The 27,380-nt window shown below is 43.1% G+C and overlaps 1 long non-coding RNA gene across 1 annotated transcript; it reads right to left on the bottom strand.

Moving 5' to 3' along the window:
- Nucleotides 1-566: 566 nt before the first annotated feature.
- LOC311518916 lies at nt 567-25,984 on the bottom strand. Its single transcript, XR_014711140.1, has 3 exons — nt 25,703-25,984; nt 3,472-3,699; nt 567-640 (listed from the first exon to the last, which is right to left on the bottom strand). It is a non-coding gene; the product is annotated as an uncharacterized lncRNA (long non-coding RNA).
- Nucleotides 25,985-27,380: the final 1,396 nt, after the last annotated feature.

The following is a 27,380-nucleotide window of genomic DNA, read 5'->3' on the forward strand; positions in this document are numbered from 1 at the left end:
CTGCTAACATCCTCTCTCTCACTCCCACACAGCCTGCGCGGGGGGCTGTGAGGAGAGACGCAGATGCGGGGATTTCTGAGGGGCAAATGACTGTCTTTCTGGAGCTCCACCAAGTCAGATTTCATCCCTGTCCTTATACCAGAATGAAAAAGAGAACTCTTCTGTGAGCCACGTCAAGCATGAAGCTTAGGTTAACTCAAACTCCCTAAGCAGGGGTGGATTAGCCACTGGGCCAACGGGGCCCATGCCCAGGAGCCCTGGCCAACTGAGGCACCCTTATGCCCCAATCTGCTCCACTCAGTGCTCCTGCCAGGAGCAAGCCCCCACTCTGCCTGCTGGGTGCTCCCTCCGGGGAGGGCACAGCGGGGAGACTGCAGGTGGAAGGGATGGGAAAGGGACCCCACTTGCTCTGGCCCCACAAGCCCTTAATCCGTCTCTGTCCCTAAGTAGCATTTATTTCTTGTTTTTCGCCCTCTGCTCAGTTGCTTCTCACTAAAAATCCAGCTTCCAACTATTAGCTGTTTAACATTTACATAGAGTATCTATAATACTGATTCCCTACCTGTGGTCCACAGAGCAGTTGCTAGCAGTCTCTGAAGAGCTGTCTGGTCGGGTTGCTGGCTCTTTTTGTTTCCAGAGACTAAGGAGAGAGCAAAAGGAGACAGTATGATCAACTTTTTAAAGAGGAACAACAGACTTACTGCAGCTAAAATATATAGGTACTATTCCTAACGTTATTTTCCACACAAATAATTTGCTATAGTTGCCATAGGGACATTATGCAGTCACAAAAGGGAGGGGAAAATACTTTTAAGATGTGGCTCACACTAGGGAAAAATTTGAGAACCCCTGATCTCTAGGTCTATGTTTAGCAAAGCAGACTAGTTTACAGGAGTTAAGTTAGGGTTGAGAGTGTTAAAGTTCTGAGATCTGATTCCAGCTCCACTAAGGATTTTCTGTTTGATCTTTTGCAAGATACATCAGCTCTCTGTCATAGGTTGCAAAGGCATTCTCAGCATCAGTTCTGACCCTTTTGAGTCAGTCAAACAATACAAAGGGGATGCAATCCGGCTGCAGCTGGCCAGCTGCCCCAGTGTAAACTGGGTGTAAAGCCAGTAGAGCTGGCCTGTATGCCAACCTATAACCTCCGGTACATGGGAACACAGTGTGTAGGGGGCAGAGGAAGCATGACAGGGAAGGAGGGGGTGGAGCAGAGTTCTATGACAACTCTTAGCTGTCACATGCTCCCATAGGAATCATAGGCAAGTGTCCTAAGTTATTTAGTTATGTCAGAGCTGAAGCAACTTGAGAATCCAAGAGTCTAATCAGCTACCTGATGGCCCCCCTCTCCCTGTGTCAAGAGTATCTTGCTACAAGAAAGAATCTGGTGCGACAGCCATGAAAAATGTGGATGATACAGGTGTGTTCACTGGGGTGTCATGAAGTGCTGAAAACATTGAGAGTTATGGTTGTCACATTCCCAGATGCAATCCAGACCAGTGAGGAGTTGTGTCACACCTGCCCTTCAACCTTGGGTGCCTCACAGTGCTTTGCTGTGGCAGCTTCCAAACTGGGCCACTCACAAACAGCCTACCAGCATGCAAGTCGCACCTTGAGTGTCTGTGTACTTCTATAGCCCTGGTCCAGCAACTCTGCCCCAGCAGCCTGTCAGCAAAACACCAGCCACACTCTGGCTTCCAGCAGCCTTGGTTACTACCTGCTGGGTGATCCCAACACACTCCCAGTCTTGGATTTTCCCCAAAATGTGTGTTCTGCACTCTCCAGGACAGTTCAGCTAGTATAGGTCTGTTGCCATTGTAAGGGGGTCAGTATTCAGCAGTTTGCTACTTTAATCAGAGTTACTGAACAGTTCAGTTTACACAGAGCATTGGATTAGCTTTGTTTAAAAATAGGGAAAGTTTATTTAGCTACAAAGAGATATACTTGTATTCACTTAATCTAAGACATTCAAGTCGGAAATGGTTACATGAGAAATGACGATAAACACTTTCTAGTAGCTGAATTTAACAAACTAGACTTGACTCATGGTAAAACCACACGATCCCAGCAACAGGACTGACCAAATCCTCAGGTCAGAACCCCTCCCACATTCTGGTTCCTTTATTTTCTTAGGTGAAAGAAAGAGAGAGAGAGAAAGAGACACCCAGAGGTGTTCTTACCCCTCATTTTTATAGTCCAGTCACTCTTTGCAATGTATTTTCCTACCTCTAGATAAAATTCCTTCCCACTGTGAGGAAGGAGACATGGAGCCCCATGGTGAAAGAGGTTCCATGTTGTTGTTTGCTAAATGCGGATTGATCTGTTCCTGCCTCCCTTTATTGCCAGAGAACGGTCACTTGACCGGTTGTGGTCCATCAACTTTGAGGACATCTGGCTAGAGGCATCAGTTTGTCCTTTGACTTTGAGAATCAGGTTGTCTGGTAAACTTTTCCGGTAAACTCATTGTAGTCATAATTTCAGCTTATGTTCATAACTTTACATATAATGTTGCTACACACATTTTACCATATTGTTATTGACCAGTGAGTTATTAGTTTTCAAATTATACCTCACAAGGCATATTTTGTACAAAGATTATTACAATAGTGTGTACGGTGTGAATGCAGAGGTGCATTTTGTCACAATGGGACAAGAGCTAAGCATTATTATATTTTCATAAAGTGCTGTAGTATTTATTTTAGTTGGCTACAGTTAAAAGAACAGGAGAAAGTTATACATTGGGCAAATCATTTAGCCTCTCTGTGCTTCAATTTCTCATGTATAAAATGAGGATGACAGCACTTCCCTATCTCACTGGGATGTTGTGATATATTAAACATTGTGAAATGCTTTGAGATCTACTGATTGAAAAGTGCTACCTAACAGCTAGGTATTATCATTCCACTCATAACAGTGATCGATTTATATATAGTTTTAAAAACACAACAACAAATGCAATAGTTTGGAAATACTTCATGGAAGAACAAATGATTGAAAGAATATGACTGTGTTAGTTTTCTATTTTGTGGGCAAGAGCAATGCCTCTTCCTGAAAAACAGGGAGAAATAATAAATGTTAATACAGAAACCTGTTGGCAGCAGGTAAGAGCGCTACAGGTAGCATACCAGAAAGATTCAGATCAAGTTTTCCCTTGAAACATCCGGTCTAGTGCCTAATTTCTCTTATCTATTTCTATGACCAAATCTCCCAATTCAGGAGAAAAAAAAAAGGAGTTCTTGTGGCACCTTAGAGACTAAGCAATTTATTTGAGCGTAAGTTGCATCCGATGAAGTGAGCTGTAGCTCACGAAAGCTTATGCTCAAATAAATTGGTTAGTCTCTAAGGTGCCACAAGTACTCCTTTTCTTTTTGCGAATACAGACTAACACGGCTGCTACTCTGAAACCTGTCAATTCAGGAGAGTTGCAATGTTCTTGACTGACCCTGAAGAATAAAACAATCAACTACGCACCCAATTCTAATGTCTTCACTTAGCCTCTATTGAGGTAAGACGCTGAAGTCAATAGGAGTTACAGGTCCAATCTTCACTGGTCTGTTAGTCATCAGGTATATGTGGATTTAGTACAGGGATCTTTCAAAAGCAGTATAATTGAGACTGGAATGCTGCGTGGTGAGGTGCTGCCATCAGGTGGTCAAAATGTGTTCCTGATGTTTCCTCCATCAAAATTGTGACACACTCCTTCGAAAGAAGCAAAACATTCTTTGTTTTTACAGGAGAAATGAAGTATATCCACAACACAGACCAGTATGGCGAGTAAAACAGAGTTGCAATTCCCTTAGCCTTTTCATTTTTGTACCAGAATAATTCCCTGTTAAACATACTAAATTAAAAAGTAAACAAAGGAGGGGAACTAAAAATATTTCAAAGGCTTTTAAAAATATATTTAATTGTATGCTTTGTTTCCATCTTTTAAATAGAGACAAAATTGCAGACATAACCCCGATTCTTGGGAGCTGAAGCAAAATGTAGACTGTCTTTACAATGCATTCACAAAGAGGATTAAGTATAACGTCTAGTAGAAAACTAGCCTTTGATAAATAAAGTGGCTTTTCGGAAACTAGTCTCTCTCCGTAGGTCATATAGAGCAGTGGTTCTCAACCAGGGGTACGCATACCCTTGGGGGTACGCAGAGGTCTTCCAGAGGTTATATCAACTCATCTACATATTTGCCTAGTTTTACAATAGGTTACATAAAAAAAACACTAATGAAGTCAGTACAAACTAAAATTTCATAAAGACAATGACTGCTCTATATACTATCACTAAAATGTAAGTAAATATTTATATTCCAATTGATTTATTTTATAATTATATGGTAAAAAATAAGAACATGAGCAATTATTCAATACTAGTGTACTGGGACACGTTTGTATTTTTATGTCTGATTCTGTAAGCAAGTAGGTTTTGAGTGAGGTGAAATTTGGGAGTACACAAGAAGACAAATCAGAGTCCTGAAAGGGGTACAGTAGTCTGGAAAGGTTGAGAGTCATTGATATAGAGACAGAGGGGACCATTTGATCATTTATTCTGACCTTCTATATATCACAGGCCATGTAAGTTCATTCAGTTACTCCGGTACTGAACCCAATAACATGCTTGGCTAAAGCATATCTTCCAGAAGGGCATCCCAGTTTTGATTTGAAGACTTTGTCACACCCCAATGGCCCCCTCCCTCTGGGAGTCCCCGGGGAAGGCAGATCAGCATTGTATGTGGCTAACACTGTTGCAAACATCGCAAAGCATTTTGGGGAGGGTCAAAGGTGTGTGAGTGGAAGTTTCCTTTGCAGAATACGAGAGTCCGGGGGGGAGGAGGGAGAAGAAGAAGAGCAGAGAATGGGTTAACTCAACACTTCAGCTAGCTCCGTGTGAAGATAAGACGCTGGCCCCGGCCCAAGGTCATGGGCTCGACAAGAAATCAGTAGCTGCCCAGCTGTGAGAAGTGGAGAACTAAGTTGAGTAGAGCTGCAGAGATAGCAGTGAGAACAAATGAGACAGTGACAGCGAAGGCCAATAGAAGGGAAAACAAAGTCTCCAGAGCTGGGATATTTTGGGAAACCGAGGAGGCCACAGCAAGCTGGTTTGGACTGGCACAAAGACCACCAGAAGCAGAGGTCCTGAGTGGAATACCCCCAAGGAGCTCAGGACTTAAAACCCTCCTGAGAGCTGGAGTAACTTGGAGAGCAACAGCAGATTTGGACAGCCTGGGCCCAGGACAGCACTCCCGTCCACCCTTCTCTGCCCCCTCCCCTTCTTCTGACGTTACACCCAGGCCTGGCCAGTCTTGGGTAGTGTGCGTGTGAGGGCTTGGGGCGTTAATGCTTTCTTTCTTCCCCTGAGTGACGTGAGAGCATTCCCAGCACTCTCTGCTGTTATTTTATTAATAAAGCTTTAAAATTTAGGCACTTGGTGTGTTTTGTCATCTCCCCCACAATGATCCTGTGGCATCAGCCTGATCACCTGATGCAGCAGCAGATTGGTAACAAAAATCTGTCACAACTTCAGGAGATGGAGACTCACCGCTTCCGTTGGTAGTTTGTTCTAACAGTTAATCAGCCTCACTGTTATAAGTGTGAAGTGTCTTAGTTTTAGTTTGAACGTGTCTTGCTTTAATTTCCACCCTTTGGTTCTTGTTATGCCTTTGTCTGCTAGGTTAAAGAGTCCATTAGCACCTGGTATTTTCTCTCCATAAAAGGTACTCATACACTGTAATCAAATAATCTCTCAATCTTTGTTTTGATAAAGAGCTGAATCCATTTAGTTTAAGTCTCTCACTGCAAGACTTTTTTTCCAGCCCTTGAAAATTTGTTTTCTGCATCCTCTCCAGTTATTCCAACATTCTTTTTAAAAGGGGGACACTAAACTACATGAATATCATTTATCTCACCAATGCCATATATAGAGGCAAAAACCCTCTCTACACCCCCCTCCTGTTTATATATCAAAGGATCCCTTTATCCCTTTTTGCCACAGCATCACACGGGGAGTTCATGTGTTATACTTATAAAGATCCTGTGTGCTTCTTATAGGGGAGAAGGCAGCACACCATATTTGAGAATACAACAGTTAGCATATGCTTTTCAATCTCACACACACACACACACACACCCCCACCCACCATACACACAGTCCTGCCAGTCGATGTTTATAGGTACGAGGCCAGAGTCTGGCTCAATCTAGTAGCCAGCCACCTTGGTCACAGAGGGGAGCAGGGTTCTGTCAGTCACAATCCAATGCTCCTGGAGTGTAGCAAGACAAACCCAAAGTCCCACAACCAAGCACCGTGTTCTTATAATCTTTTCTCTGTTGAAGTCTATGGATTTCACTGTGTCAGTTTGTGACTAGGTTACTACTTAAGTGGTGTATCTTTTGATGTAAATATTCCAATACACCTCTGAGAGGGTCACCCTGTCCCGGTTCTGATTTAATCAATTGTCCCATCTTTAGGGGTGCCGGCCTTCACCTCAGGGTCGTCAATCTGCCCTTCCTTCTCTGGTGTTATTAAATCTTTTCACTCCTTCTTCCTTGACCATCTGGCTAGAACAATGGCCTTCACACCTTATCTTTTCCTGGTGCATACATTCCTCATTCACAAAGTCTTTTACAGAGACCTTTAAGAATACAGCAGTTTTTATGACAGGTATCAGAGTAGCAGTCCTGTTTAGTCTGAATCTGCAGAAAGAAAAGGCGTACTTGGGGCTTAGAGACTAACAAATTTATTTGAGCATAAGCTTCCGTGAGCTACAGCTCACTTCATCGGATGCATCTGACGAAGTGAATCCAATGAAGTGAGCTGTAGCTCACGAAAGCTTATGCTCAGATAAATTGGTTAGTCTCTAAGGTGCCACAAGTACTCCTTTTCTTTTTGCGAATACAGACTAACACGGCTGTTACTCTGAAATAGTTTTATAGTCACATATTGAGAGGTGATTTGAGCTTGCAGTTGCAATTTAACAAACATTCTTTTTATCCAACAGCACATTCCAAACATCCCAATTAAACGAATTAAATTTAAAACTAAAACAATTAGAGGGTGTAACATTACAGATAGTATGTCAGTAGTTGTGAGAGACCATCCAGAAAATATGTCATACCAATGGTAAGCTGTTACTTGTCTTTCTGCAGTGGCAATTCTTAACATGTCGCCATTTGCATGTATAATATGAATGGTTTGGTTTCCCACATTGATTTTTTTTGGTTTGTTGTAGGAACAGTGTTACCTTTTAACAGATGATTGGTAGCTTCCTGTTACATCAGTGCTCACAATAAGCTGAGACTTTTTGTTGTGGCAAATAGCAACCCACCAGTAAACAAATGTTAATGTAAGTACTGTGTTTACCAATAATCACATTTACTAACACTTATCTGCCCAAAACACTTCTTCCCAAGAATTAACACACACAGAGCCCATTATACAGTATTTTGGTCTTATTTAATTTATTCCACATACACTATCCTAGTGAAATGTCTTTACTACAGGGCTCTCCCACTTTTGAGGGGTTCACTCTGGTACAACCTCTGGTGTCCAATTGCTTCCATCCCCAGCCCACCGGCTTGAGCAATATGGGGAGTGGGCTAACTTTTCATATCTTTGCTTCCAGAGCCTGTTGGTGTAAGATTTTAACAATTTTCCCAATTAAAAATTCTGGCCTTACTATGCTAGAAACATACTGCATCCATTCGAACTGATAAGTATCAAACGGTGATCTTTTTCTTTGCTTTAGCAAGCATATCAAAAGTGTTTCCTGATATTACCCAAAACATTTTTTTATTCCAAGGTGGACAAAGTATCTGCATTTCAGTACATCCCATAGCTATAGCAGTATCGTTTTTCACTTCCATTTGTTTCTGTATTAGGCTGTCTTGTAGCTGGGACAAAGAGCTTAATTTGTTCTTAATTATCTCCAGGTCTATAGTATTTATAATCCTTGCTCCAAAACCAATTTCTCCTAATATAGTGTCTGCTACCTGAGGATGTTTCCCTGCAGTATTTAATACACAGGGCTAGCAACAAGACAAACACCACAAGACAAAACATACAATATAAATTGTTTTATGTTCTGACAGTAGATTCATGGTATTCCGAGTTGCTCTTCAGCTGGTATCAGCTTTTTCTGAAAGACAAAACATTCTTCTACAACTTTTGGGGTAGCTGATTATTGCTTAAAATCTCTTTTACAAATCGTATAATTTGCTGATTGCAGGCAAAAACAGAAGAATCTGTTAAATCATACCCCCATACTTTCCTGTGTTTTGTTCTATAGGCAGGCCAAGTTTCAATGGCTTCTACCTTTTAAGGGTTATGGGGAAATTATTCCCCTGTTCAGTCATTAAATCTATGAGGCCAGATACCTCAGTTTCCCTTCTTATACAGCAGACCAAGTTTATAATATTTTTCCTGCTGTGTTAAGCTTTAAGTTTATTTACAGGTAATAGCTGAGAAGCATCATTACCATATGACCTTAAAGGATTTTTTTCAAAAAATCCTATACACTATACATTGTTACAGGGGTGCTTCTTAACACTCAATCTATTAAAGGTATCTTGTTATACCATGCCTTTTATTTAGACAATTTGTTTGCTGACCAGATAGGTCCTTTATCTGCAGTTCCTTTGTGCTGCTTTCTTTTTTAATTAGGTAATTTGCATTAACAGATGCTTTCTGGCTTGCTTTTGGATCCAAAGCCATCAGCAGCTCAGAGACTTTGTCTTAAAAGGGACACAATCAACTTTTACCAGAGTTCTGATTACTTTTTCCACTTTCAATTTCTGCTTTCAAAACACAGCAATCTGAAAAAGAAAACTCAACCTATTGTGGCTCCCTTTGGAGCCCTAATAGCATTTTAATTAAGTAGAACAGAATGTTTTCACATTTCTTTTACCCCTTCTACAATATACACTGCACGTGTCCTGGGGAAAATGCACATTCCTTCTATAGTTTAACTTCTATAACATTATATTAGTCCTGTTAATTTTTACATAAGGTGTAACTGTTTCTTTTGTTCTCAGTGTTTTCAAGTACCTTTATTAAAGTGACAGTTTGATTACAGGGAGCCATCTTAAGGCTCAGTGTTTCTAGCATTGCTTCTTTTGGTTTTGTGTACCTCACCCCTGCTGTTGCTTCAGAGGGGTACTGTCTTTAATTTCTTATTCTTTAACTACAGCTTTCATCTGCTATTTTGTTACAAAAAACAAAATCCAGAATCTCTCCCTAGTCTCCTGATTGTGACTGTCCTACTGCAGCCACAATTTTAAAAAAAACAACATTTTAAATTCTGTAAAGCATTGAGTTACCTCTTAAGGGTTAAATGCCAAATCTCAACGCCAAACACTAATCACCTGTGTCCAGAAAAAGAGTCTGTCAGTCTTGCAACTTTGAATTAGAGTGTCAAAAAGGATTTTTAGTGGCATTATTAAATACCAAATCAATTTACACACACACTCTCTCTCTTTTCCTTAAGAGGAAATTTCTTTCCCTTCTACAATGCTCCATTTTGTACATAGATTACATTCCCTTTATACATTTGGGACAGTTAAGTTCCAATAGAACCCCCTTATGTTTTTAGCAAATTTGACTAAATTGTTCATAATAAATGATTTTAAACAGATAGTTTCTTTGCCTGGATTATTTACAGACATTCCTTTGGAAAAAGGGCCCATTTTTCTTTAATGGCTGCAAAGAAACCAAGAATTATTTTTCTCTAACACTTTTCTTTTTTATCATTTTCACAAAGTTTAATTGCTTAATTCCCTCCAGCATCTACAGAGTTAACTTTACTCTTTTCTTCTTAAATCACTTGCTAATTTCCCAAAATGCTACTTCATCAGCTTAAATTACCATTCCAAGTATTGTCCCAGGGATCTGAATTTCCCCTGTCTGTACTCACTTCTTTTCCTACTCCTGCCACTATGCCCCTCAGGGCTCCCAACCTGTTTTTCAATCTGTTGCCTGACTTCTTGTTTGGGCCCAATCCTGCTTTCCTTGCTGACTCACCCCTTCCCATGGGCACAGGCTATGTTCCACTACCAATTTAGCAAGGATGGGGGGCTCCTCCGCTAGCCCCCACCCCTCCTGGTCCCTTTCCTTAAACATTTTTCAAAATTGTGAAATCACCACAAGATCACTCACAAAAAATACTACACTGCCTAAACGCCTATATCCTTCAGCATTTGGTTTAACAGAGCTAGATCTGTGTAAAAGGAGTGATCTCTTGCACATATGGCAGCTTTTTTTTTTTAAAAGCTCTGCCTGAGTATTGTCCTTAGGGAACTCTTTTTGTCTGAACATTTTGTATCTAAGGTATTTAGTTATTATTTTTAATCACTTTAATTAAGATCTTATGTTTGCCCATGCCAGTGCTGGGGCTTACCATTTTAACCCACCCTGGGCCAGAGGGAGAAACACTAAGTCCCCCTCTGTATTGCTTGGCCTTTTACCCCAGAGGGTTTATACACTGTGATGGGGGTCAAGACTCACCACCGCTGGCGCCTCCAGCTGGATGCTCCGGGAATTAGCTGTGTTCAGTCATGGAGTTCCTTTCGCATGTGGTGCCTTGCCCTTTGTCTACTCTGCTGCTTTGGGGACCCGCGTTGCTCCCCGCTCGGAATCCTTCTCTTCAGGATGCTGCCCTCTGGCAGTACGCACTGCTCCTATCTCACCCCTTTCCAGGGGTTTGGAGTTATCAGCAGTCTTCAATCTATACCAGCTGTAGTGGCTGACTGTAGCCTCAAAGTCTAGCTCCTTTGTTGCAGGCGCCAGCCACAGCCTGTATCAGGCCACCCTCCTTCTCAGCCAGGTGTAGTACAAGAGGGAGGCAGGGGGGACCTAGGCCCACCTGCTATTCTAGGTCCTGACCCAGGGACCCTCTAGCAGCAGCTTCTCTGCCCTCCTTCTCTCCCCTTGTCAAACTATTGTCCCTGGGCCGCTTCCTCTTCAGCCCTGTGCACCTGCTCAGCCCTTTGTAGCAAGGCCTGAAGCCTGGGGTTTTCCTTGGCCAGAGCTCCCCAACTCCTTCTGCCCTTCCCCAGCACTGCTCTGTCCAAGGTGCTACCTTTCCAGTCAGGAGCCAGTCCTCCTCCCTTGCCAGCCAGGAAAAAACTGCCTTATGCCCTACCTGGGCAGCCTTTATATAGGACCTTGCCCGGTCCTGACTGGCTCTTCACTGATTGGCTGCTGGTTTACGCAGCCTCTCTGGCCTGGTTCAGCCCTTCTCTCAGGGGGTGGGGCTCTGCCACACCACATACACCAAATATAAAAACCCCTCCCAGGGACAGAGCAAGAAACCCTAAGCTCTCCTCTTATGCTCAGTCATGCTACAGCCAAGGGTGTATGCACCTATAGTTTTTTTCTCTTTCAGTTTGGAGCGAGGATCTCTAAGTCCTCCTACTGCCTGACCATACTACAACCGGGGGTATACCCACCTCCAATTATTTCTCCCCAGCTGCCCAGGGTGGAGGGAGGGATGCTAAACTTCTCTCCTGTCTCTCAGCCCTACTACGAACGAGGGTGTGTGTATCTCTTAATCATACAAATTCTCAATTCATAAAATACCAACAGTGAATACAATATTAACCACACCTTATTCCCTTTTTACTGCCCGGTATCTCTATGAACAGCTGTGTGCACACCTGAATGATCACTTAGCAGTATTGTCAATAATTACAGCACATATACTCTTCCCCCTCTCGCAGTTCTCCACCCAAAATGTTATACTTATAAGAAGCACCCGCAGTCTGTCAGGATACATTTCTACCAATGTCCCGAGGCTCATTTCTTTCTGCTGTTCAAAAAGGGTGGCTGGCAGGATGATCAAATCATACACTGATACCTTCATTCTTATAGAATCATAGAATATCAGGGTTGGAAGGGACCTCAGGAGGTCATCTAGTCCAACCCCCTGCTCAAAAGCAGGACTCATCCCCAATTAAATCATCCCAGCCAGGGCTTTGTCAAGCCTGACCTTAAAAACTTCTAAGGAAGGAGATTCCACCACCTCCCTAGGCAACGCATTCCAGTGTTTCACCACCCTCCTAGTGAAAAAGTTTTTCCTAATATCCAACCTAAACCTCCCTCACTGCAACTTGAGACCATTACTCCTTGTCCGGTCCTCTTCCACCACTGAGAATAGTCTAGAACCATCCTCTCTAGAACCACCTCTCAGGTAGTTGAAAGCAGCTATCAAATCCCCCCTCATTCTTCTCTTCCGCAGACTAAACAATCCCATTTCCCTCAGCCTCTCCTCATAAGTCATGTGTTCCAGAGCCCTAATCATTTTTGTTGCCCTTCGCTGGACTCTCTCCAATTTATCCACATCCTTCTTGTAGTGTGGGGCCCAAAACTGGACACAGTACTCCAGATGAGGCCTCATCAATGTCGAATAGAGGGGGACAATCACATCCCTCGATCTGCTCGCTATGCCCCTACTTATACATCCCAAAATGCCATTGGCGTTCTGGGCAACAAGGGCACACTGCTGACTCATATCCAGCTTCTCATCCACTGTCACTCCTAGGTCCTTTTCCGCAGAACTGCTGCCTAGCCATTCAGTCCCTAGTCTGTAGCTGTGCATTGGGTTCTTCCGTCCTAAGTGCAGGACCCTGCACTTATCCTTATTGAACCTCATCAGATTTCTTTTGGCCCAATCCTCCAATTTGTCTAGGTTATAGTACAATTATACAATCCTGCCCCTACATATGTTTAGTTGCTAGTCCATGGTGAGGACTAAATCCTTTTCAGAGTCACTCCTCTCCAGGATACAGCCTCCCATTCTGGAGTTATGGCCTGCATTCTTTGTTCCTAGACATGTAACTTTGCATTTGGCTGTTATGACAAGGCATCTTCTCCATCTTGCTGGGCTTAGCACTTCCTCCTCTGGCAGTGCCAGGGCTTGGAGTAAATCAGCCCCACTCTGGACAATGTTTCTCTTTCCTACTCTGGGTTTATTTATCAATATTCTCAAGGTAGTCCTTGGGGTAGGAGTGCTCCTCCACCAAACAAAAGTAACAAATGCCCAAACATAAAACAAAGGGGGATACCTTTTCCTAGCCCCTGGGGGGGGGGGAAGGGTGTTGTTTTGTTATTAGCCCCAGGCCTTCCCCTAAACAGGTAGGCAATCTGGTTGTTTTCCCTGTAGGAAGGAAAGCAGCCTCTCACTCTGTAGAAGACTTTTCCCCTGCTGCCATTAACCCTACAGCAGATTGTCTCTCCTTCTTCACTCCTCCCAGGAGATGAGTTTTTACAGGTCCCAGGCAGCACTTAATTGGAAGCAGGTGTCCCTAGTTGACCTGAGGTAACCTCTTTTCAGCTTATAGGGAAAAGGGCCTTTATCACTCTAGGGCTAATTTAAGGGGACTGTTGGCCCCTTACTAAAACTTAGTTGGGCAGGGGGTTGGTTAGCTAGTTCCCAGTAGCAAAAGGAAGGGGGAGGACTGAAGGGAAATCAGGGCCATGAGGCTGACAGTCCCCAGGGGCAATGGGGAGAGGCCAATACTCCCGGTCAGCCTGATTGACAGTGCAGGCAGGTAGGCTAATGAGGGAGTCAGGAGGATCCCATCCTCCCTGTGAGCTGGAACTGCCTGGGCCACAGTGGGGCTGAGTTAAGAAGAGAGCAGGAGCCTGAGCTGAGCAGAGCCATGCCGGCTAGAGCCAGAGCGAGCTAGAGAAGAGCCCAGGGAGCAGGTCAGTTCTGGGAGCAGAGCTGCAACAGCAAGAGCCAGAGAGCAGATCTGTGCTGGGAGGAGAGCTGCAACAAGAGCCAGAGAAGCAGCCTAGTGAGCTGGAGGCAGAGCAACAGGAGCAATGCTGGGGCTGGAACAGTCCGGAGCTGGGTGCGGTGAGCAGCTGGGGAGAGTGAGGGGGAACCTGGGCAGAGGGCCCAGCCAAGAGGCTTTACCTGCCAGACTTGGAGGGGGAATCGTAACCCCGAGGGGGGACTGATGCTGGGAAGAAAGGTCCTGCCACCTAGAGCCTCAGGACGTGTGGCCACTGCCAGAGCAAGTGTCCGACCTGCAGCACAGCCAGGGCCTGGGCAGGAGACCTGGCACATGTGAGGAACAGACTGTGAACTGCCCTTACCCCACTCTGTGGCACAGGGAAACCACAAACATCATCTGTGGAATGTATGTGTTTTCCTTTAACCTTTTCCATTTTTTCCTTTTTTTAAAATTAGTTGCTGTTCAATAAATTGTATTTATTTTGAATTCTATGCAATGATCAGTGGGTCAGGAAAGTGTCCACTGCAGAGAGACCACCCTGGAGCTGGGACACCCTAGCCCCTGACCTAAGTGACAATGACAAGATTGAGGTCAAGCCCTCCCAGGAATCCTGGGCCCAGCCTTGTCAGGGTTACAAGTTCTCTGCCACCCAGGAGAGTGGAAGGGGAGTCTGTGACAGATTTTTGTTACTAATTTGCCTGGTGTGTTAGGTGATTAGGCTGAGGCCACAGGATTTTTAGGGAGGAGATGACAGAACACACCAAGTAACTGAGTTTTAAAGCTTTATTGATAAAATAATAAAATAATAGTGAAGAGTGCGGGGTGGATGGTCCCCATGTCACTTAGAGGAAGGAAGAAAGCGTTAGTGCCCCAAGCCCTAACCTTCTTTCATACTCATGCTTGCACTACGCGAGGCTGGCCAGGCCTGGGTGTAAAGTAAGAAGAAGAGGGGGAGAGGTGGACGGGAGTTCTGTTCTGTGCACACAGGTTGTTCAGGGTCCTCTGTTGATTTTTGATTTGCCTTGGCTTTTAGAAGCACCTTATAAAAGTGGCCTGACATTGCCTTTTTTAAAATATATTATCTGAGGGGGTTTTATAGGCCACAGCTGCTAAGTGTTGCCCTTTGCAATTTATATGTGCTGATAGTCCGAAGATGTAGTCAGCACATACCGCTTAGCCACGTTCTTGGGGGGAGCCACCTCCCACACGTTGAGATGGACTACCCAATTCCCGATAATATGTGATACCACATTCCCAGGATGCTAAGCCACAATTGACCTTCCCCCCGCTCCAATGGATAATTGACTTTTTTTATTATTATTATGGCCAATTCTGAACAGTGGTAAAATTAACAAAGGAGGACAAAAGCATTGGACACCCAAGGATTCCCATAGAGATGTGCCATTATACATATATTGTATTACACTAACCAATTTTGCAGGCCTGAGGCAGCAAGAGCAGTCCCACCACTCCAGTTCAGGGTGTCCCTGGGCTCTTGCTATTGCTGCCTTGCTCTATTAATGAAGCAAGAGGGAAAGAAAGAGAACAACACAAATGTGCCTATTGGGGAAACTGAGGCATGGATGAAAAACTCCCTAAATTATTAGTTGTTTCATTCCAGCCCTTCCTGGCTTCAGTTATGGATGTTGTTTGCCTGGTTTAGGAGGTTACAACAATAATATTGTGTCCACAGACTAGGGGCTGCTATTCTTGCCAAAGGGCCTTTTATTCCACTCCAGGCCACCACAGGAGGAACAGGGTTTGTCCCCATGGGACCAGGGGAGGTTTGGAGCCACCCACCAGGTATTTTGCTGTGGCCCTGCTGTGTCTATCTGGACTATGCACTATTTTTAAGGCACCTCCCCTTCAGCCTTCTGCCACACTATGACTTGGGACCCATCAGCAGCTCGAGCCAGGGAAAGCCTTTGGAGTTATTTTCCATCCTTAGCATTATAATTATTCAGGTAATTTTATGGACAGCTGGAAACCCAGATGGTCCAGGCAGGTGGCTGGTTTACAACCGAGGCCCACGATGCCATGACCAGAAATCTAGGGAGAAACATATGTTTTGAGCAGATTGGCATGCGCCCATTTTAATTTACTGGGTAGCTGAAGCTGGTACACTACCGGGGAGATGGATTCACAATGGGGTATGGACCCACCCACGTGGCATCCAGAGTGTGGGCCCCCTTCCCTAGCTTTTGCAACATTATTGTATTTTTAATTTTCTATTTTTGGATGTTTTTAATAATGATTTTTTTATATTTGGCTTTTTTTTTTAAATTTAAAGTGGCCTTTATGGCTTTGCAGGTTTTATATAGCTCCTCCCTCAACTGGGCAAAGCTGAGACTTTTTTGGTTGTGGCAAATAGTAAATGTGATTATTGGTAAACATAGTACTTTATATTTGTTTATTAGCGGGTTCTTAACATTTATTTATTTATTTAATATATACATATTACTACTTATACAGTATTTTGGTTTTATTATTTATTTTATATATAGGAGTTTAGTAAAATGTTTTTACTACAGGGCTTTGGAGCAACAGGCAAGGACAAGCACACCCACTTTTGAGGAGTCCACTTGGTACAACCTCTGGTGTCCAATAGCTTCCCTCCCGCTCCAGCCCACTGGCTCCAGGTCTGGGGTAGCCAGAAGGATTCCATGTGCCTTATGAGGAGTGGGCTAACTTTCCATATTTTTGCTTTTAGAGCTTGTTGGTGTGCGTTTTTAATAATAATGTTTTTAATTAAAAGGTTTGGCCTTACTATGCTAAAAACATACTGCATCCATTCATATTGATAAGTATTAAATAGTGATGATTTTTTTTGCTTTAGCAAGTGTATTAAAACCTTAGTGTTTTCTGATATTATTTAAAACATTTTATGTTTTAAGGTGAACAAAGCAAGTATATGCATTTTAGTACATTTCATAGCTTTTGCAGTATGTTTTTTATTTTTATTTGGTTTTGTATTAGGCTATTTTGTAGCTGGGACAGAGAGCTTAATTTATTTTTAGGTTTATAGTTTTTATGGTTTTTGCTTTAAAACCAATTTTTCCTAATATGGTGTCTGCTATCTGAGGAGGGTTTTTTTACAGCATTTGATACACAACAGTGCTAGACAACAAGACAAACAAACAACACAAGACAAAACATAGAACAGAAAACACAATTTCTATTGTGACAGTAGATTCGATATTTTGGGTTGCTTTTTAGCTGGTATTAGCTCTTTTGTTGTTTTGAAAGACAAAAAAACCCCATATTTTTACCCCTTTGGGGGGGGCCAGATTATTGCTTAAAATTTTTATATATATATATATACACACACACACACACACGTATACACACATTTATAAATACCCTTGCTGATTGCAGGCAAAACAAAGGAATTATCCCCCTATTTTCCTTTGTTTGTTTTATAGGCAGGCCAGGTTTCAATGGCTTTTACCTTTATTAGTTAGGTAATTTGCATTAACACAGACACTTTTTGGCTTGCTTTTGGAGTTAAAGCCATTAGCAGCTTAGAGACTGTTTTAAAGGGGACACAATTAACAAGTCCTCGTGCTCAGGCAAACCTCTGAGTAAAGGGAGTAAGAGCAAGGACTCAGATTCTGTTGCTAGCCCATTTCACCAGGGTAGTGTATAAACCTGGAAAGTTCCCCAGAATAGCCGTACCATCCCCCGCTTACACTAATATACCTGTCTTCCACCACTATCTTACAAATATCCAGCCTGACTTTGTCACACTGTATTAAAAACACATGAAGTTTGAATGGGCCCATCTTACCAAGCGATCCAGATCAATCTGTATGACTGCCTTATCTTCATTATTATTTACCCATCTTTATGTTATCCACAAATTTTATCAGCTGTGATTTTATATTCACTTCCAGACCATCAATGAAAATGTTGAACATTGGGCCTAGTACTAATTGGGCCCTACAGAACCCCTCTAGAAAAACCCCATTTAATGCTGATTCCCCATTGACAACTACTTTTGAGATCTGACAGCCAGTTCTTAATCCATTTAATGTGTGCTCTATGATATAGTATAGTGCTAATTTTTAAAATCAGAATGTTGCATGTACCAAGTCAAGTGCTTTACAAAAATCTAAATATATTACATGTATCCAGTTACTTTTAGCAACCAAATTAAAGGTCATTAAAAATGACAGAGTCCTGTGGCACCTTTTTGACTAACAGATGTATTGGAGCATAAGCTTTCGTGGGTGAATACCCACTTTGTTGGATGCATGTAGTAGAAATTTCCAGAGGCAGGTATAAATATGCAAGCAAGAATCAGGCTAGGGATAACTAGGTTAGTTCAATCAGGGAGGAGGAGGCCCTCTTCTAGCAGTTGAGGTGTGAACACCAAGGGAGGAGAAACTGCTTTTGTAGTTGGCTAGCGATTCACAGTCTTTGTTTAATCCTGAGCTGATGTTGTCAAATTTGCAAATGAACTGAAGCTCAGCAGTTTCTCTTTGAAATTTGGTCCTGAAGTTTTTTTGCTACAGGATAAAATGAGGTATGTTTGACAAGACCTATTTTCCATAAATCCACATTGAATGGCATTAATTATATTCCCATCATTTAATTCTTTATTGATGGAATCCTGTACCAGATTGGGGTGGGGCAGTGCCCCACCCCCAAGCCAGATTGGGCCTCAGCAGGCCAGAGTGGCTGCAGCCAATCAGAGAGGGCCTGCGGGGAGCCAATCATGTTATACCAATAAAATAAAAACCGGCAGGATCTTAAAGGGAATAAGGCAAAATGCCACATTTATTGTGTATACAGAAAGAATCATAGTAAGCAGTTATAGCTATAACTTTCTATTCAATTTCATATTTATTCACACATTCATTCATACACACACACACAGAGGTTCTGCAAGGTTGTTATCATAGTTACCAGCCTTAGAGTTGCTTGTGCCAAGCCACTGGCCAGGTGGCCTGGACACAAGGAGGGAGCAGGGCCTTGTCAGATGCACATCTGATGCTTCTGGAAGTTGGTTTCCAGAATCAGACCCCAAAATTCTCAGTTTCTAAAGTCCAGTTTTATAGGAATTTATTCCTATGCCAGTCTATGGAAATTGCTTCATCATGCTGTTGCTGAATCAATCAGCAGATGGCATATTCCTGATGGCTCTCTGCTGCCAGATGTTATCTTGTTCTTCAGTTCTCCCATCCTTGAGGCTGTTGGGTGGATTCCAGTCTGCTCTCCGGGGTCCTCTGGTTGTTTCCACTTGACGCCTTCTTCAGCCGATCGACACTGGATTCTTAGGCTGGCACCTCCCTGATCATTCATTTATTATCCACACCAAGAATCCATCCACATACATCCTCTATCTCTATTTTAATCACAATTGTTAACAAAGCGAGATAAATATAACAAAAGGGCGGGGAGTCTTTGTGCTATTTCTGTTGTTACAAAGTATCACTTTGAGTCTCTCTCTCTCTCTCTGTGAGTAGTTGTTGTTACAAAGTATTGCTTTGAGAACAGACTCTATCTTAGGATGTACTAACAGAATTAGCAGCTTGCAAGTTTCACACAGAGAGAGAAACAGTAAAACCAAGAGTCCAAAAACCAAGAGACCTCTTAATTAGTAATACCCTGGAATTTAAACTATGGGGAATCAAACTCATTTGTGATTTTAATACAGAACTTCTTTAATATGATCCAACAATCAGGGCCAGGGTAGGCCCTATATAAAGGCTGCCCAGGCAAGAGGCAGTCAGTCTCTCCCAGACCTTCAAGGGAGAAGGTCTGTCTCCTGAGTGAAGGAGCGCAGTGCAGCCGTGCGGGAGCTGAGGAGAGCTCCAGCCCAATACCTGCCAGGCAGCAGTCCCCGATAGAAGGGCCCACAAGGTGCCAGGGGGCCGAAGGGGAAGCGGCCCAGGGAGGAGAGGTGGACAAGGGGAGAGAAGGAGGGTAGGGAGGCTGCCACCAGAGGGTCCCTGCGCCAGGACCCAGAGTAGAGCCTGGTTCCCCACCCTTGTACTACACCCGGACGTTAGAAATGGAAATAGTGGTCTGCACCTGACCCCTGATAGAAGGGGTTAGACTTTGCGGATGTGGTTGGCCACTGTGGCTGGGCTGAAGAGAAGACTGCTGTTAACCCCCACCTGGAAGGGGGTGAGCGTGGACTAGGGGGGACTGCCAGAGGGCAGTGTCCTGAATAGGACGCTGTGAGAAGGGACAGCGCAGGTCCTGACGCCAGAGGGCGAGAGATGGATGGGACACCACCAGCGGAGGGCGCTCCACATGGACGGAGCTAATTCCCAGAGTTACCAACAGGAGGCGCCGTGGTGGTGAGTCCCAACCCCATCACACAGATGTTCCATTATTTTGCTTGGACTGACGTCAGGCTAACCAGCCCTAAGTTACCTGGGTCATTGTGCTTTGAATATTTGCACAACATTAACACACTTCCAGTCTTCTGGAATTTCCCTGCTATTCCAAGATTAAAAATTAAACACCAGCAGGCTAGAGATCTCCTCAGTCAACTCCTTTTAGTAATCTTGGGTGTCAACTGCCCAGGCCTACAAATGTAAAAACATTTATTCCTAGCAGCAAATGTATTCTATCATAATCCACAGTTGCTAATGGACTGGAAAGTCCATCTTCATATTACACATGTACATCATTCTTGTTCTTTCCAGTTACAGAACATAAATAACTATTGAACACTTCTGCCTTTCCGCATCGTTAACAATTTTACCATCTCCATTTAGTACTGAGCCTACAGCACTGTTAGGATTTCTTTTATTCCTACTATACTTACTGATGTTCTTATTGTCCTTAACCCTTGCCAACCATGGACTTTTCTGCTAACATCTTTAGCTTCCCTAATCTACACTTCAGAACTTCTAATTTATATTTATTGCTATCCATGTCTCATTTTCCCATGTGTTATATATTATTTCTAATTGCTGCCTTTACTTCACCACTGAAGCAGGACAGGCTTGTAACCAGAGTTAACAGGAAAGGTGCTTGAGCAGCCTGCATATAAGAGGGAGCTGCTCTTTGTGAGGGGCCCTCAATTTTGGATTTCATTCCCACCCTTGGGTTGAAATAGCCTGAATTCACCCTGCAAGGCCTCACTCTTCACCAAGGCTTTTGGGGAATGACATAAGGGCTAGTATTTTAGGGTATTGTCAAGATCCTGACAATGGCACTCAGGACCAAGGGTCACAGAAGGGTCAAACCTGAGACAGAGTAGTGGAGGAGTTCCTAGTCAAACTACAGGATGGGGTTGATATCAAGGATCAGAGTCTGAGTAAGGTTTCATGCTGCAGGTCAGGAGGTGAGTCCAAATAAAGCTAAGGCCAAAGGGATTAAAGAGCAGGAATGACCACAGTAGCTACAGGAGAGCCACTGTTGCCTAGACACTTCCTGGAACGTCCCTTGGGTTTATATTGGGTAGGGAGCCAATCAGGAGCCATGAGACTGCTTCCTGTTAAGAGTCTTTGAGGTGGAACTTTCTGTGGTCTGTGACCACAATGGGCTGTGGATAGAGTACAAGCTGGTTGCAACTGTTACTGGGTTGCAGCATGAGAGTATTTGCTGCCTGGTAGCTCGGCAGGCCTGGTTTCAAGACCCACTAGGTCTTACAGGTACTATTTGGGTTTGAATTAATCTCTGGTTGGTTATTTTCTGGTTTTGGGGTGTGGGAAGCTGTGGGTGACTGAAAATATTGGGATTGTTTACCTTAGAGAGGAGACAAATAAGAGAGGACATGATAAAATAATGACTACAACTGAGAAAGTATATTGGGAGCATCTGCTCTACCTATCTCAAAAAAAAGGGGGGGGGCAGTCAATGAAATGGAAAGGTGAACTTGTGTAGGATAGTAAATTATGTGTTATAAAAGTAAATACTATGGAACGCATTACCACTAGATATCAAGGCAAAGATCTTAGCAACATTCAAAGAGGGATTGGACACTTACATCCCTTCCAAAGCCCCCCCCCCTTTTTTTTTTTTAGTACTGACTTATTATTCATGTAATGCCTCATGCTTCAGGGCTTAAGACACCCTTAATAGTCAGAAGTTAAGAAGAAGAAGAGTTTCATGAAGGGCAATTTACCCCACATCAACCAACTGCAGGGTTCATATACGTTCTTCTGAAGCATCTGGGATTGGCCACTGTCACAGACAGAATAGTGGACTAGATGGACTTTGGGTCTGATCCATTATGACTATTCTCTTGTTCCAACGTTCCTGTTGTACCATTAGTTACGTCAAAAGTGCCTACAACCCAAATCCCAAAGATAGGCATTTCCTCCTCAGTCCTAAATAAAGAGGACTTTGCCATTCAGTCATTAGAGACACTGAAGTACTCCAAGTAATTTTTTAAAAACCTCTTACAAAAATTAAAACAGAAAAAGTGATTTTTTTCCCCACACAGATGGAGGAACAGTTTCCCTCATTGCAAACTAATTGTTAGTCTAGCATGTATATATTTTAAATTAGTTACCATTAATTAGTGAAAAGAACATATTCTCAGTAGTAAAGCAATTAATCTAAAATCAACACAGAACACAAAAGTAAACAAAATTCAAACTAATTAACATTTGTTCATGGAATGTGTAGCTGTCATGGCTAATAAGAAAATTCAAAATAACCTAATGCTTAATGTGATTGCTTTCCCCCTTCCATTGCATCAAACACCTGCTGTTAACTTTAGCTAGATAAAACCTCAGGGCAACAGCCAAAGCCAGAGGTTTCAGCATGTTTTCTGCAGAATTTATGAATGGTTTAGCCTATTTTTTCAAAAGAAATGGGTGATTTTAAGAGACAGTCTTTACAATTTAGATAATGTCAAGTAAATGAGCAAGGTAAGATCAAGGAGGAACAAAACTCACTGCAAGGAGACTGGGCAGGTCAGGGATTAGCATGTGGAACTTTTCATCTATGAACAGCTAGGGATGAATATGGCTCAGTTTGACAAAGCGTGATTAGCAACTGATTTGCTAAAACAGGCTGAAAAGCAGAAATTACATAGCTTCCTTGCCAACAAAAGAGCAATTATTATTAGTTTGTTTCTGGTAGCACCCACAATGTATGAACAATGGCAGGCAGGCATGGTCCCAAAGACAGGCAGACACACAAAGGGTAGGGGAAAGGGATATAACAAACAAGTAGCTATCAAGGTGGTTATTGACCATGTCTTGTGGCTACCTGATATAATTTTAAAAAGAAATAAAAAACTATCCCCAATGGCCTCTCTACTTTGCCACTATTAGTCTGAATTTTTTGTAGGTGTCATGGTAAAAGTAGGGCTTTCAGAGGGAGTTGGGGTAAGAGGGGATAGTGACCTCATGAATCAGTTCAGGAAGTACATTCCCTGTGTAGAGGTATAATTTTTGGACCCAAGGGGTCGGAGGGTCAACACAAGAAGGGAAAGGATGGATGAGTAGGGAGAGGTGGAACCAAGTTTAAACTGAAGTGGTAGAGGAGACAGAAGAATTTAAGAGTGTGGGAGGGCAGTAATTGATATGGTCAGAGAGACCTGAAAGGAAGGTGAATTTGACAGCTGCATTTTGTACAGATTGAAAGAAAGCAATGTGGGTTGCGAAAGCTGAAGAGGAAGGTCTGAATGAGAGCTTCAGCTATAGAAACTGAGAGAAAAGGTCAGATCTTAGAGATAATATTCAGTCAAGACAATATTCTGTACATACTAGTACATGAGATGTACCCCTTTCTCCCCATGTAAGGTTTGACCCCTCTTCTGAGTCACAGAATGCACTTATATCTGTGGCTGTGTAAGTACAGTAGCCCATTTCCCATTACACACTATTTCTATCTGCATACCATAATGCAGGATTAAACTCTTTAAAAAGGATATATTTTAAAAGAGATGCCATGGACTAATCATGCAGCTTCCAGTGAGAATAAAAGAAAGTTGCACAGTTAAATCCTCACTGCACTACTTTGAAAATTTAACACTTTTGGCTAAAATTTCAAACATGGAGACCTAAAGTTCAGGTACAAAATGCATGCACAACTACTTTTGTGCATGCAAGTGACTGTGTAAACAAGTCTTGTAGATCTCAGAGATCTTGAGGAAGAAGTGTCAGGATTTAGACACAGACCAGATGCATGGAGCAAGGAAAACAGATGGCCTCGGGCTACAAACTTGATTCACAAATTCCATGATCAGAAGGGACCATTGTGATCATCTACTCCAGGGATCGGCAACCTTTGGCACACGGCCCGCCAGGGTAAGCCCCCTGGCGGGCTGGGCCGGTTTGTTTACCTGCCACATCCGCAGGTTTGGCCGATTGCAGCTCCCTGGCCGCTGTTCACCGCTCCAGGCCAATGGGGGTGGCAGGAATCGGCGCAGGCCTGGAGCAGTGAACCATGGCCAAGGAGCTACGATCAGCCAAACCTGCAGATGCGGCAGGTAAACAAACAAACTCTGGCAGGCCGCATGCTAAAGGTTGCTGATCCTTGATCTAGTCTGACCTGTAAAAAACAGGCTGTAGAACTCCAAAATAATTCCTAAAGCATATCCTTTTAGAAAAGCATCTTATCTCTTTATTTTAAAATTGTCAGTGATGAAGAGTCTACCGCTGGTTAATTACTCTCACTGTTAATTTACAACTTTTTTCCAGTCTGAGTTTGTCTAGTTTCAACTGGCAGCCATTGGATCATCTTATACCCTTTTTCTCTGCTACCCTGAAGAGACCATTATAGAAAGACTCAAAGAGTTCAATTACTTATAAGGCATGTTTTCAAATCCTTTAATCATACTCATGGCTTTTCTCTAAACTCTCTTCCATTTACCAACAACCTTTTTGAATTACGGACAACAGAACACAGTATTCCAACAATAGACACACCAGTGCCAAATACAGAGGTAAAATAATCTTTCAACTCCCACTTGAGATTCTCCTGTTTATGAATCTCAGGATTGCATTAGCTTTTTAGGCCACAGTATCACAGCAGGAGCTCATATTACCTGATTATCCACCAGGACCCCCACATCTTTTTCAGAGTAATTGCTTCCCAGGAGAGAGTCCTCCTTTTTTGTTCCTAGATGTACACATTTACATGTAGCAATATTAAAACTCATGTTGTTTGCTTGTGCCCAGTTTAACAAGTAGCCCAGATCACATTGAATCAGCAACCTGTCCTCTTCATTGTTTATCATGCCCAATTTTTGTGTCATTTGGGAACTTTATCAGGGTTACTTCTATACAAATATATTATCTATTAATCAAGTGAAAATCTGTAAACACAAAATTAATACCAACAAGAAGTAAGAAAAGTTATCAGCTGAAGGACAAACTAGATAACGAAAACGAAGAAGAAACTTATTGAGAGATGTCGGTCACAGGCACTGACTTTACAATGCGCCAGTGGGTGCTCGCCCCTTGGCTCTGCCTCAGGCCCTGCCCCCAGTCCACCTCTCCCCCAAGGCACCACCGTGCCCAGCCTCTTCCCACCTCACCTCCTCCCACCCCTGCCAGCCCTCGCCCTGCCTCATTTCACCCCTCCCCACCTCTTCCTGCCCCACCCCCTCCCCCAAGCACACCGTGTCCTTGCTCCCCCCCCAGCTGTTTCGTGGCATGCAGGAGGCTCAGAGAGGGAGGCACTGATCCACAGGGCCTTCCAGTGGGCGGGAGGCCCTCGGGGGAGGAGCTGATGAGGGGGCTGCCGGTGGGTGCTCGAGCCCCAGAGCACCCACAGAGTCGGCGTCTATGATGTCAGGAACAAATAGTCCTTTACAGCATTTTTCTGTGCTAGGAACCTACCAGATTTCAGATATTATTAAGTAAGAGTATTCATAATAAACCAGTCAAACAAAAAAAGTTTTAAATAGCATTACTCTTGCATTCATAAATTAAAACTATATAATTAGTACAACAGAAATTTGGCACCAAGCCACTCTGGTGATTACATTCATGTGAAACTGCACCAGTTCCTCAAGAATAAGGAAAGGAAACCACAGCAGATAGATACTTACCAGCTGGAAGAGGGAAAGATGACAGTCAGCAACAAAATGGCACGTTTAAGGCTATTGGCTCTGCCAATTTTAAAGGGCCAGCCCCAGAAAGATAGCTGGGAAATAACTCCCATAAGAAGGCAACCCTGAGCTACAGAGGAAGGTGCGCCTGCTTTGTTGCTGTTCTTAGCACCATAATGTATTATTGTCCATACAAGTCCTTTACCTCAGTGCCCAATTTAAAGAACCATAATGATTTGTAACTTCAGATTTCACCATATTGGCACTCAATGCACTGATATGTCATTGTTTCTTTGTATAACCCTTCTCACAGGTGGTGTCAGCAGTACAAAGGTCAGGCTCATATTTAAGGGCTCCTGTTAAAATTACAAAACAAAATTGGCTTGAGCTCCCATGCAGAAATCTGGAAAAACTAAATACCTCCCCATGTGTGCCTCTAGGCACTACTTCTCCACTTGCAAGCACTGAGCCTGTGTATAACAACAACAAAACTTCCATTAAGGGGAAAGGGAATACAGCAACAATGACTGAAAAGTATTCAGACAACAGATAAAAAACCCGCCCCACAATATCTTGAGCAGTAATAATTTGCCTCAGTTTCCCACTTTGTGGTTTGAAAGTCCAATTTACTTCCCTTTAACATGCCACTCCCCTTTTTCCTCTGCTACATCCCACTCATGGTATGCTGTCTGAGGTCAGTGAAATCCCAGAATCCAAGGGGTGCTCCTCAAGTGGGTGAGTGAGTCCTCTACCACTTCCTGTTACTGCTTCTGCTGCTTGTCACTGCCCACTCTGCCGATTCCCTGATGTGTCCTTGGTCTGGTCCAGTCCTATAGTGCCATGGCCACTTACCCCAGCTATTAGTAGTCAGAGCTCAAGGATTTGCTGGGTGGGAGGCACCTTCATGCTGCTGCATCTCTAGGCTTGGAAGAACTTGACTTTTTTAAGCTGTGCAAAATTGTAGATTTTAAACATTATTTTTATGTTTATAAATTTTCACAGTTTCAAGAAATTATGGGAGGCTCAGACAAGGGGGGGAGTCAATAATTATATAATAACAGTAGATGATGAGATTCAAAAGTTAAAGTGTTATAACCATTAAAACATAGACTGACATCATCACGGCAAACTATATGACATAAATATCCTTAAATCAAACTCTAATAGTGTTCTCAAGCTGTTTTTTTGTTACGTTGCCTATCTGTACATTTTTGATTATCCATAAAAATATTTTCCATCCGTTTGTGGGTGGGTGGTGAAAATGATGTTTATCTAACTCTTCCAAGCATATGCTTCATCCACTGTGCTACCTTTAGCTGCAATGCCCTGTTCTGAGGTTCCACTGCCCATCTTAGGGCTTGTCTTCACCGACTGTGTTGCACCAGAGCAGCTGCACTGCTGTAGTGTTTCGTGAAGATACCACCTACGCTGACAGGACAGCTTCTCCCGTCAATATAGGTGCACTACCTCCACGGGGCCAAGTCTACACCACGGTGCTACATCGGTGAAGCTGTGCCACTGTAACACATCTGGTGAAGACGCATTCTCCTGTTGGCATAATTACTCCACCTCTGCAAGAGGTGGAAGCTCTGTTGGTGGGAGGGTGTCTGATAGTGCTGGCGTAGACAGCACTTAGGTCACTGTAACTTGCATCACTCAAGGGAGTGTCTTTTTCACA

This window comes from Lepidochelys olivacea (assembly GCF_965140295.1).
Source record: "Lepidochelys olivacea isolate rLepOli2 genome assembly, chromosome: 3".
Classification (NCBI taxonomy): Eukaryota; Metazoa; Chordata; order Testudines; family Cheloniidae; genus Lepidochelys; species Lepidochelys olivacea.